This window comes from Anomaloglossus baeobatrachus, chromosome 6 (assembly GCF_048569485.1).
Source record: "Anomaloglossus baeobatrachus isolate aAnoBae1 chromosome 6, aAnoBae1.hap1, whole genome shotgun sequence".
Lineage (NCBI taxonomy): Eukaryota > Metazoa > Chordata > Amphibia > Anura > Aromobatidae > Anomaloglossus > Anomaloglossus baeobatrachus.
Genome location: NC_134358.1, coordinates 79,670,445 through 79,684,107, shown reverse-complemented (window position 1 = coordinate 79,684,107; position 13,663 = coordinate 79,670,445). Strand labels below are relative to the sequence as shown.

At 46.5% G+C, this 13,663-nt stretch overlaps 1 protein-coding gene across 1 annotated transcript in view; it reads right to left on the bottom strand.

The window, feature by feature from the left end:
• Positions 1–6,466, bottom strand: part of CPQ (carboxypeptidase Q) — a 718,960-nt gene extending 712,494 nt beyond the window's left edge. The window contains exon 1 of the mRNA XM_075316234.1: positions 6,383–6,466. The gene's annotated coding sequence lies outside the window, so the exon portion shown is untranslated. The remainder of the gene's footprint in view (positions 1–6,382) is intronic.
• Positions 6,467–13,663: the final 7,197 nt, after the last annotated feature.

Genomic DNA, 13,663 nt, shown 5'->3' with positions numbered 1-13,663 from the left:
GCTTTGGGGTTACTTGCTACTTAGCGACTATTTCCCATTGACTTACACTGTGCCCGCAACAGAATAGCGAGTACAAATAGTCAACTACTCGCTCAACACTAGTAGAGATGCCGGAGTGCAGTGCCTGGCTATTCTCCTGACCAGATCTAATCTGTTATTACCCCCCCCTCCTACGGGAAGGAAGGAGCAGGAGTGTGATGGTAACACAAATTAATACAGACAGGGGAAAAAACAAAACTCAGACAAATTGCAAACTCACAGTTACAAACAGTAAGAGACTAAGGTGAAAAGCAAGAGCAGAACGGTAGCAATGAAAAGATAACAAGGATTAACAGTACAACTGCTCACAGCAATAATGCGCAACAATCACCCGTACGTTTGGATCACACCCCACCAGACCAGTATAGGTAAACTAGAGCTGGCATTAACCCCTTTACGACCGCCGATACGCCTTTTAACGGCGGTAAATAAGGGTACTTTTTCCGATCCGCCGCTTTTTAACGGCGGTCGGAAAAAAGGGTCTAGCGCCCCCCAGAGTCAGAAAATTTCCGGGGTCTCAGCTGCCGGGGGTAGCTGAGACCCTGGAGATCATGATTCGGGCCGGTTTTTCCGGTCCCCGCTCACCTGATGACCGGTATACACCGTATACCGATCATCAAGTTATAGTAAATGACCGCGCCGGTAAAAAATGATTTATCTCCCATCTGGCATGATCAAACATGCCAGATGGGAGATAAATCTTTTTCCCGGTTCCCTCCGGTCCCCCGGTGTCCCCAAAGTGCCCCCCCCGACCCCCAACCCCCTCCCGAAAATCCAAGATGGCCGCGCGCACCGGCGATCACAGCAGCGCGCCGGCCGCATTTCCACTGTTCCTATGGTTTCTGTCGTATGTGCCATAACACATACGACAGAAACCTGCTCCCTAGGCCCTGCCGGGTCCCCCCCTACCCCCCCCCTGGTGTTCCCCGGTGTCATACATACCTGTCGCAGCTCTGATCCCCCGCGGCCCCCTCCTCCGGCTCCTTCTAAGCAGACTCCGGTCACATGAGCAGAGCGCAGCTGTCAGCTTCCTGTGTTCAGGACGCTGGCTGCTCGCACTCTGCAGCTGTGACCCAGGGAGGGTGGGTGCAGATTCTTTGCACCCACTCTCCTCAAATGGAGGGTCTGTCCTCCTAGAAAATGGGGGATACGTTCCCTGAACGTGTCCCCCATATTCTAGAAGGTCCAGAGTCGACGTGGGACATCCAAATGGATTATTGTGGATTTTTTTTTTTTCTTTTCAATAAATTGGTCAATCAGGGAATGTTTTGGGGAGTGTTTTTTCAAATAAATTTTTTTTTGTTGTCAATTTTTTTTTTATTACTGTCAATTAGTTATGTCGGGTATCTGATAGACGCCGTGACATAACTAATTGCTGGGCTTGATGCCAGGTGACATTACACACCTGGTATCAACCCCATTCATTACCCTGTTAGCCAACGCACCAGGGCGCGGGATGAGCTGGGGCGAAGCGCCAGAATTGGCGCATCTAATGGATGCGCCACTTCCGGGGCGGCTGCGGCCTGCTATTTTTAGGCTGGGAAGAGTCCAATAACCGTGGCTCTTCCCATCCTGAGAATACCAGACCCCAGCTGTCAGCTTCACCTTGGCTGGTGATCTAATTTGGGGGGCCCCCACGTTTGTTTTTTTTTTTAATTATTTATTTATAAATAATTAAAAAAAAAAAAAACAGCTTGGGGAGCCCTCCAAATTGATCACCAGACAAGATGAAGCTGTCAGCTGTGGTTTGCAGGTTACAGCTGTCTGCTTTACCCTAGCTGGCTATCAAAAATAGGGGGGACCCCACGTCATTTATTTTAATTCTTTTTTTTTTTTTTTGGGCTAAATACAAGGCTAGGCATCCTTTAGTGTCACATGAAAGGCACTAAAGGGCGCCAGCTTAGAATATGCAGGGGGGTGGGACGTTATATATGTTTGACATCTATCCATTCATCCATTGTAGCATTTTACGCTGTGTGCCCACAATCAGGGTTTGCAACGTTTTGGGCGCAGAGTGTTTTCCCTGCGTCCATAACGCTGCGTTGTGCAGTAGAAGCACAGTGGCAGGATTTTTAGAAATCCCGTGCCCACTGTGTTTCTTTTCTCCGAAGCATAAATCGACCTGTGGCGCAGCTTCCCGAGCCTCAGCATGTCAATTTATGCTGCGGAGATGAGTGTTCTTTGCAGGTAGAATAGAACTAAAGTCCACAGCAGCCTGAACCCAAATCGTGGGCATGGGCAGCTGCGTTCTCCCGTGGACAACACTCACATTTCTGCAGGAGGCTGACACTGGGTACTAGACGCCGTGTCGCTGGATCATGGCCACATAGCCTAAAGGCTACTTTACACGCTGCGATATCGGTCCCGATATCGCTAGCGTGGGTACCCGCCCCCATCTGTTGTGCGACACGGGCAATCGCTGCCCGTGCCGCACAACATCGCGCAGATGCGTCACACATACTTACCTGCCCGGCGACGTCGCTGTGACCGGCAAACCGCCTCCTTTCTAAGGGGGCGGTCCGTGTGGCGTCACAGTGACGTCACTGAGCGGCCGCCCAATAGAAGCGGAGGGGCGGAGATGAGTGGCCGGAACATCCCGCCCACCTCCTTCCTTCCTCATAGCGGCCGGGAGGCAGGTAAGGAGAGGTTCCTCGTTCCTGCGGCGTCACACATAGCGATGTGTGCTGCCGCAGGAGCGACGAACTACATAGTTACTGCTGCAGTAACGATAATCGAGAATGGACCCCCATGTCACCGATGAGCGATTTTGCACGTTTTTGCAACGATGCAAAATCGCTCATCGGTGTCACACGCAGCAACATTGCTAATGCGGCCGGATGTGCGTCACCAATTCCGTGACCCTAACGACTCCGCATTAGCGATGTCGCAGCGTGTAAAGCCCCCTTAACAGTGAGAAATTTTTTGCTACAGCAACAGTTTTGTGAAGTACCTGTGGATTCAAAATATTTACTATACTCCTGAATAAAATCCTTGAGGGGTCCAGTTTCCAAAATGAGGTCACTTGTGGGGGGTTTCTGATGTATAGGTGCCCAAGGGGCCCTGCTAATGTGACATGGTGCGCGCAATTTACTTCAACTTTTCCAAAATTCAAATGGTGCTCCTTCCATTCCAAGCCCTCCCATTTATCCAAACAAAGGTTTTTGGCCACATGTGTGGTATCCCTGCGCTCACAAGAAATTAGATAACAACCTGTGGGGTACACGTTTTGTTGTTGCCTCTTGAAAAAGTGAAAAATGTGTCGCTAAATCAACATTTTTGTGAAAAAAATGAAAATTTCAATATGGCAACCTAAGCTTATCAAATTCTGTGAAGTATTCGTGGATTCAAAATGCTCAATATACACCTAGATTAAAGCCTTGAGGGGTCTTATTTCCAGAATGGGGTCACTTGTGGGGGACCTCCACTGCTTAGGCACCTCAGGGGTTCTCCTAATGCAACATGGCGTCCGCTATTGATTCCAGCCAATTTTGCAGTCAAATGGCACTCCTTCTCTTCTGAGCCCTGTAGTGTGCCCAAACAGTTGATTTCCACCACATACAAGATATCAACAAACTCAGGAGAAATTGCGCAATAAATTTCATGGTGATTTTTTTCCTGTTACCCTTGTGAAAAAAAAAGCTACCTGGTTGAAGTAACAATTTTGTGGTAAAATTTTATTTTTTTATTTTCATGGCTCAATGTTATAAAATTCTGTGAACCACCTAGGGGTTCAGGGTACTCACCAAACATCAAGATAAATTCCTTGAGGGGCCTAGTTTCCAATATGGGGTCACTTGTGGTGTTTTTTTGCTGTTTACGTACCTTAGGGGTCCTCCAAATGCGACATGGTGCCCGCAATCTTTTTCAGCCAAATTTCCTTTCCAAAATTCAAATATTGCTCCTTCCGTTCCAAGCCCTCCCATTTCTCCAAACAAAGGTTTCAGACCACAAGTGAGGTATCACCGCGCTCATAAAAAAGTGGGTAACAAACATTGGGGTCACATTTTTGGAATTACCTCTTGAAAAAGTGAAAAAATTGATGCTAAAGCAACATTTGAGAAAAAAATGAAAATTTTCAATGTGACAACGTAACGTTATCAAAATCTGTGAAGTACCTGTGGATCCAAAATGCTCACTATACCCCTAGATAGAAGCCTTAAGGGGTCTAGTTTCCAAAATGGTGTCACTTGTGAGGGGTTTCTGCTGTTTAGGTACCTTGGCGGACATGTAAATGCAACATGGTGCCCGCAATCTATTTCAGCCAAATTTGCTTTCCAAAATTCAAATATTGCTCCTTCTGTTCCGAGCCCTCCCATTTGTCCAAACAAAGGTTTCTGACCACATGTGGGGTATTGGCGCGTTCATAAGAAAGTGGGTAACAAGATTTGGGGTTCATTTTGTTGTGTTATTTCTTCTAAAAGTGAATAAATTTGGGGTAGAGCAACATTTTAGGTAAAATTTTATTTTTTGCTTTTTTTCATTCCACTTTGCTTTAGTTCCTGTGAAGCACCTGAAGGGTTAATAAACTTCTTGGATGTGGTTTTGAGTACTTTGAGGCGTGCTGTTTTGAGAATGGTGTCACTTTTAGGTATTTTCTGTCACTTAGGCCTCTCAAAGTCACTTCAAATGTGATGTGGTCCCTAAAAAAATGGTTTTGTGAATTTTGTTGAAAAAATGGGAAATTGCTGATGAACTTTGACCCCTTCTAACTTCGTAACCCCAAAACATTTTGTTTCAGAAATTGCGCTAATGTAAAGTAGACATGTGGGAAATGTTATTTATTAACTGTTTTGTGTGACATAACTCTCTGGGTTAAGGGCATAAAAATTAAAAGTTTGAAAATTGCAAAATTTTCAAAATTTTCATCAAATTTCCGATTTTTTCACAAATAAAAGCAAAAAATATCGTTCTAAATTTATAACTATCATGAAGTACAATATGTCACGAAAAAACAATGTCAGAATCACCGGGATCCGTTGAAGCGTTCCAGAGTTATGACCTCATAAAGTGACACTGGTCAGAATTGCAAAAAATGGCCTGGTCATTAAGTACAAAACTGGCTTCGTCCTTAAGGGGTTAAAGAAATAGTCAAATGTATTAAAAATGTTGTTATTGTGTATTTTGCTGTAAACACCTGGAGAAGACAAGCAGATAAGAAATAAGAAGCAGCAGAAAAATGCAGGATTTACACTATGGCCTTACAAAAAACAAAAAAAAATTATATATCTATATATATATTAAAAAAAAATAGTCCATGATCCATAATGGGGTCTTAGTGTGAATGGCGCCCTAAATAAATGTGCCCCCACATCATATTTTGTGTACTCAGAACACGGGCAGACATGTTTGTACCTGGTTTGCTACACTGTCGGCTGCTGCAGGATCTGTGAACGTGGGAGGAGAAAGGTTTCAGACCCCAAAAAGTCTAATACCAATGTACAGACAACTGTACAGGTTCTGATCTGAACTACTGACCAAAAGTATGACAGTGCACTGTGGCTGATAACAGAGAATAGTAGACCACACTGAACCCCACAAAGGACAACGTCTGCAAGGAGTTTGTATGTTCTCCCCGTGTTTGGTGGGTTTCCCCCCGGTTCTCCGGTTTCCTCCCACACTCCAAAGACATACTGACAGGGAATTTAGGTTATGATCCCCAATGGGGACAGTGTTCCTGATGTATGTAGAGCGCTGCGGAATATGTTAGCGCTATATAAAAATAAAGATTATTTTTTATTTTTTTTTTACACAACACATAGAACTCTATTCACGTCCGTATTGGAGATTTAGCTTGTAGCATCCCAATTACCCCTATTATAGTCAATGGGGTCTGTCGTTCTGTCAGTCGCTGTTGGTGCCAATCATTTTGGAAGTTTTGTTCATTTTGGGCTTATCCTAATTTAAACAACAGAGTAGTAAAGACCTAAAATAATCTCCCCAAATACCCCAGCACCCCTGCTTCACACTGGTAATGGAAGGAATGACGTCCTACCGTAGTACCTATCAGTCACCTGACCGCTGCAGCCAATCACCGGTCTTAGCCATCATCACTTTCGTGGAGGACTGAATGTATAAGTACTGCTCATTTCTTTAACAGTCCCTACTCTTAGCCACATTAAAAAAAACTAAAAAAAAAACAAAAAACTAGAAGGTCCCTTTGAAGGAAATCCCCTTTTAGGGCATACTGTGCAAATATAAGTGAAAGTGAATCCAAGCTGTGCCTATGAGCGCACACTGTACGATACAGACAGTGCACCACAAGTCCCAGGCTGCACTGATCTGCCACAACAGACATTATACGCAATAACCCAAATTATAACGTTTCCATCCCCCAAAAACTTACCAACTATAAAAGAGCCATTCAAGAGTCCCTCTGCCACAAGAGGCCGCGCTGACTGCACCTTCCATGTCTCCAGCACTGAGTCCAGTTGTTGCACAGTACTTGGATAGATTTTAGGACTCCAGGAAAATGGCTACCATCCTTGCTTTACGTCATACAGTCGAGGACATTTACTTGCACCGATCGTCAGCACTGTATTTCCCTTTCACTTGACAACACGTTTCATTTACTTCCTGAAACAAACGTCCTAAGTGACAGAGAGGGGGGAGGGTTGTATTCAGGGGACAATTACCACAATTGGAAAGTGACATGCGTGATATTAGCGGCTCACACGTTATACGCAGGGCACTAGTATGTTTCTGACTGTGACAATATCAGCAGTGAAGCTTTTCTTGTTACACCGTGATTAGCTTTTATTTACCCCCCCCCTATTATAAAGTGGTACGGTCCTGAGAGACACCGTTCGAAAAACACATTTCTGATGGCTGTCAGTGCTGTGTCAGTGAGCCTGAGGAGGAAAGGAAGAGGAGCAGCAGCAGCTCCGGCAGTCATCTGTCACAGCACATTCCTGCACAGCACATTCCTGCACAGCACACACCTGCACAGCACATTCCTGCACAGCACACACCTGCACAGCACATTCCTGCACAGCACACACCTGCACAGCACATTCCTGCACAGCACACACCTGCACAGCACATTCCTGCACAGCACACACCTGCACAGCACATTGCTGCACAGCACATTCCTGCACAGCACACACCTGCACAGCACACTCCTGCACAGCACACACCTGCACAGCACATTCCTGAACAGCACACACCTGCACAGCACATTCCTGCACAGCACACTCCTGCACAGCACACACCTGCACAGCACATACCTGCACGGCACATTCCTGCACAGCACACACCTGCACAGCACATTCCTGCACAGCACATTCCTGCACAGCACATTCCTGCACAGCACATTCCTGCACAGCACACACCTGCACAGCACACTCCTGCACAGAACACACCTGAACAGCACATTCCTGCACAGCACATTCCTGCACAGCACACACCTGCACAGCACATACCTGCACGGCACATTCCTGCACAGCACACACCTGCACAGCACATTCCTGCACAGCACATTCCTGCATAGCACACACCTGCACAGCACATACCTGCACAGCACATTCCTGCACAGCACACACCTGCACAGCACATACCTGCACAGCACATTCCTGCACAGCACACACCTGCACAGCACATTCCTGCACAGCACACACCTGCACAGCACATTCCTGCACAGCACACACCTGCACAGCACATACCTGCACAGCACATTCCTGCACAGCACACACCTGCACAGCACACACCTGCACAGCACACACCTGCACAGCACATACCTGCACAGCACACACCTGCACAGCACATACCTGCACAGCACATACCTGCACAGCACACTCCTGCACAGCACACTCCTGCACAGCACACTCCTGCACAGCACACACCTGCACAGCACACTCCTACACAGCACACACCTGCACAGCACACACCTGCACAGCACATTCCTGCACAGCACACACCTGCACAGCACATTCCTGCACAGCACACACCTGCACAACACGTAGTCACTGATGGTCACCATGGCAGTATTAGTACATCTAATGATCAGTGAGTGAAATGTTTTATTCTGACCTTCCTAATAGTTGTATCTTCCTAATTTTGGAGACATCAGACATGTCCTCTTGTCACTGCTTCATATTTGCCCATTTTTCACTATTTGTGTCCAAGAGGAAAGTGATCGCAAATTTGTATCACAACCTTGAAAGACTCTGTACCCTAACATTGCGAAGTCCTGTGCCCCTCACACAGTACAATAGCCCCAGAGTGCCCCTCACACAGTACAGTGTTCACTTCCCATAGTGCCCCCCACACAGTAAAATGGCACCACAGTGCCCCTCAAACAATACAATGGCCCCACAGTGCCCCTCACACAGTACAATGGCACCACAGTGCCCCTCACACAGTACAATAGCCCCAGAGTGCCCTTCACACAGTACAATGGCACCACAGTGCCCCTCACACAGTACAATAGCCCCAGAGTGCCCTTCACACAGTAGTGTTCCCACAGTGCCCCTCACACAGTACAATAGCCCCAGAGTGCCCCTCACACAGTACAATAGCCCCAGAGTGCCCTTCACACAGTACAATAGCCCCACAGTGCCCCTCACACAGTACAATGACTCTACAGTGCCCCTCACACAGTACAATAGCCGCAGAGTGTCCTTCACATAGTACAGTGTTCCCACAGTGCCCCTCACACAGTGCAATGGCTCCACAGTACCCCTCACACAGTACAATAGCCCCACAGTACTCCTCGCAGAGTTCAATGACCAGAAGAGTGCTCCTCACACAGTACAATTGCCCCACCATGCCCCTCACACAGTACAGTGTTCCCACAGTCCCCCTCACACAGTACAATGGCTCCACAGTGCCCCTCACACAGTACAATTGCCCCACCATGCCCCTCACACAGTGCTCATCACACAGTTCAATGGCCCCTCACTGCCCCTCACACAGTATCATGCCTCTAAAGCCCCCACACAGTATGATGTCACCACAGCCCCCTATATATAGTGTAATGGACCCCATAGCTCGCTATATACTGTAAATGTCTCCTACAGTTTGCCCCATACAGTATGATGTCCCCACAGCCCCCTATATATAGAGTAACGGACCCCATAGCTCCCTTATTAAGTACATGTTTCCCCCCACACAGTTTCATGTCCCCACAGCACCGATATACATATGATGTCCCCACAGCTCCCTATATACAATTTGATGTCACCCCTAGCTCTCTATATACAGTATGCTGTCCACTACAGCTCCCCCTACACATTGTAATGTCCCCACAGCCCCCTTAATACAGTATTATCGTTCCCACTGCTCCCCTATACACAGTATAATGCCCCCATTGCTCTTTATATGTAGTATGATGTAACCCACAGCCATCTACAGTACTGATCAAAAGTTTGGACACACCTCATTCAAAGAGTTTTCTGTATTTTCATGACTCTGAAAATTGTAGGTTCACATTGAAGGCATCAAAACTATGAATTACCACATGTGGAATGAGATACTAAACAGAAAATTGTGAAACAACTGAAAATATGTCTTATATTCTAGGTTCTTTAAAGTAGCCACCTTTTGCTTTGATCACTGCTTTGCACACTCTTGGCATTCTCTTGATGAGCTGCCAGAGGTAGTCACTGGAAATAGTTCTCACTTCACAGGTGTGCCCTGTCAGGTTTAATAAGTGGGATTTCTTGCCTTATAAATGGGGTTGGGGCCATCAGTTGTGTTGTGCAGAAGTCTGGTGGATACACAGCTGATAGTCCTACTGAATAGACTGTTAGAATTTGTATTATGGCAAGAAAAAAGCAGCTAAGTAAAGAAAAACGAGTGGCCATCATTACTTTAAGAAATGAAGGTCAGTCAGTCCGAAAAATTGGGAAACCTTTGAAAGTGTCCCCAAGTGCAGTGGCAAAAACCATCAAACACTACAAAGAAGCTGGCTCACATGAGGCCCGCCCCAGGAAAGGAAGACCAAGAGTCACCTCTGCTGTGGAGGATAAGTTTATCCGAGTCACCAGCCTAGGGTTTTCAAGGGATATCTAAACATCCATTAGCCTTCTAACACAGCAAACACAATGTACCATTAGAACACTGGAGTGGTGGTGGTTGGAAATGGGCCTCTATACACCTATGTAGATATTGCATTCAAAACCAGACATTTGAAGCTAGAATAGTCATTTACCACATTAACAATGTATAGAGTGTATTTCTGTTTAATGTTAGCTTCATTGAAAAAATGTGCTTTTCTTTCAAAAATAAGGAAATATCTAAGTGAGCCTAAACTTTTGAACTGTAGTGTATATGTTGGCTGAACTTTTCTATTAATGCCAACTATAGCTTATTTATACTGGTCTGGTGAGATGTTGTGATCCAGATTTACTGGTGGTTGCTGCTGTGATCGGTTGTGATGTCAACACTTGTCTTTGTGTTGCTGCCTTACTGCCATTGCTTTTCTCCTTAGTCTTTTACTATTTTTTTCCTGTGAGTTTGCAGTTTGTCTGAATTTTGTCTTTTTCCTGTCTGTCCTAATTTGTGTTTCCGTCACACTCCTGCCCCTTCCTTCCCTAGGGTGTGTGTGGGGGGCTAACAGTTAGATCTGGTCAGGAGAATGGTAAGTCACAAGACTCTGGTGTCTTCACCTTTGGGGGTATTCCGGAGGTAGCCTATGGTCCCCTAGCATGAGGGACAGTGTAGGATCCACCTGTACCTCGCTATCCTGCAGTCACATCATGACATGTACTTTTCTATTGATGGCCCATGCGTAGAATAGGTTATCAATATCAGATTGGTGATGGATCAGCTGTTCACAGTGCGAGCAGCGACCGGTGCCTTGTTGTGGAGCTGCACAGCAGAGCTCCATCTACTGCATTGTGGTTCCAACGGGGCACTGCAGATCCAAATAGCAGCAGATGTGCAGTACCCCATCATGTCTACTGGGCAGTCAGGGAACTGTGCAGCTCCACAACTGATCACATCTGGCTTGCACAATGTACTGCAGATCGGTGGGGGTGCTGAATATCGCAACCCCCCTGATTTGATATTGATAATCTAAGTTAAGGATAGGCCATCAATATTAAAGTAGCGGACAACCCCTTTAACAAATTAAAGAGAACCTGTCAAACTAAGCAGGGTGTGCAAAGTACCAGTAGAATGGAAGAGAACAGGAGGAGCCGAGCAGATTGGCAGATAAATAAATAGAGAAAGCTTCACTGTAAGGCTGCTTTCACACTACTTTTTTTAGCATGCGTCATGAACGTTTTTTTGCTGTAAAACGGATCCTGCTTTTACAGCAAAAAAACACATGCAAACACATGCATGTGTTATTTTGCAGGATCCTGTCACTTTAAGTTTATGGGCGGGCATTGGAGTCATGTGATCGGGAGTCAGCAGAACTGAACATGATAGACTGGGAGTCGGCATCTGACAGCTGCGGAGGCTCGTAACCTAGGTAAACATCGGGTAACTTGCTTGGATACCCGATATTTACCTTGGTTACGAGCATCCGCAGCTGCTAGGAGCCGGGCTGCCTGCTCCCTGCACACGTAACCAACGTAAACATCAGGTAACTAAGAGAAGCGCTTTCCTTGCTTACCCGATATTTATCTTGGTTACGAGTGTCCGCAGCTCTCAGGCGGGGGAGAGAGAGAGGAGAGGGAGAGGGAGAGAGGGAGGAGGAAAGGGAGGGGGAGAGAGGGAGGAGGAGAGAGACAGAGAGGGAGAGAGGGAGGAGGAGAGAGACAGAGAGGGAGGGGGAGAGAGGGAGGGGGAGAGAGACAGAGAGGGAGGGGGAGAGAGACAGAGAGGGAGGAGAGAGAGGGAGGGGGAGAGAGACAGAGAGGGAGGGGAGAGAGGGAGGAGGAGAGAGACAGAGAGGGAGGGGGAGAGAGGGAGGGGGAGAGAGACAGAGAGGGAGGGGGAGAGAGACAGAGAGGGAGGAGAGAGAGGGAGGGGGAGAGAGAGGAGAGAGAGGAGAGGGAGAGAGGGAGGAGGAGAGAGGGAGGAGGAGAGAGACAGAGAGGGAGGGGGAGAGAGACAGAGAGGGAGGGGGAGAGAGAGGGAGGGGGAGAGAGAGACTGATCACCCGAGGCTGGTTTCTGGGCATGCTCAGTAGAGCAAGCAGGATCCTGTCTATCAGCATGCCAGTGTTCACATGCGTTTGCGTGCAGTATAGTCAGGATACAGCAATTTGCAGTATTTGGACGCAGCTCAAAAACGCTACAAGTAGCGTTATTGCAAAATGTTAAAAAGCTGCAAGTCGCTGGATCCTCACTATAACGCACGCAAACGCATGTGAACGCATGTTGACGCGAGTCCATTGCAAATGCATTGAAATGAAAACGCATTTGCACTGTATCTGTTTTTGCGTTAAAAAACGTTCAGGACGCATGTTAAAAAAACGTAGTGTGAAAGCAGCCTAACTTGTAGTTCATTCCTTTACCATCCTGCTAGCACTGGACTTAGGAGTCTTCTTTGTAATTTATAGCCTGCTGCTTATGAGAGACAGTCATTGGATAGGACCGCCCACTGGACTACTTATCCCAAAAGTAGCTAAACGTCTTCTTCACAAAACTACATAATAATCTGTTCAGCTCATCCTGACCTATAAGATACTGCCGGCAAATCTGCAGCATGATCGGCGTGACAGATTCCCCTACAAGCATTATTGTGCTGAAATATTGTGTACATATAACAATATACACATTGTATATAACATATACGATTTATGTAAAAACATAGGATGATAATAGAACCTGATTTATATTATGTAATATCACATTTAAAATATAAATAGTTGAAAATTGAATTAAAAATAAATTGAGTTCTTTTGCACAGAAATCATGTGCTTGCTCCAGACACAGAAAACTATACTATGCATAAATATAAAAAAATCACGAAAGCGTTAATTTATACATTACATCAGCGGGAAATCAGACGTTACCGTGCCCAGATTGCCGGCTGTGACTGAAGATATGTCCTGTGCCCCCTGATCCCGCGCCCCCAGCGACAGGCCGCTCCCTGTATGTTATTCGCTGTACTCTCGCTGATTACATTAGCCCCTGTTTATGGCTTGAAGGATAGGCTTTCACCTAATCGCCACTTTCCCGGCAAGGCCGGCAGCATGGTTTGTTTCATTGGATAAATCCAATTCATTTGACCCTGCGTCTAGCACTGATTTGATTTAGTGCGGACAATGGGCATTACATTAACGTCCATCACTCTGGTATTTCTACGCTGTCACGAGTCTCACAGATAATCTAATATGAGGATAATACCCATAAATGTTAACGGCAGGGGTTTTATAACTCTATTATGGGTCAATTCTTTACCAATGCATTTTTATTTCATTCTATGAGCCTTTAAAGATGACCTAACATCTTCCTTGGGAACAGCTTCCAGCACCCCTGGGTGTATTCTGTAGCCTATAAGGCAACCTGTTTGCAACTAGAGCCTTTTAGATGTCTTAACCCCCTACCTCTAGTATTGCATATGTAACACCCTGGGGTCGAGGGGGTTTTACCCAACTCGTCGCCGGGCTGGAGGTTGCAGATCCTCTGCGTCATCACCGGCTGGCCTGGCCCAGTTTCTTGACCCCGAGACGTACAGGAGGGAGGGAAGGCAGTGGACGGGAGGAAGGATGGAGGATGGATGTAGAGACGGT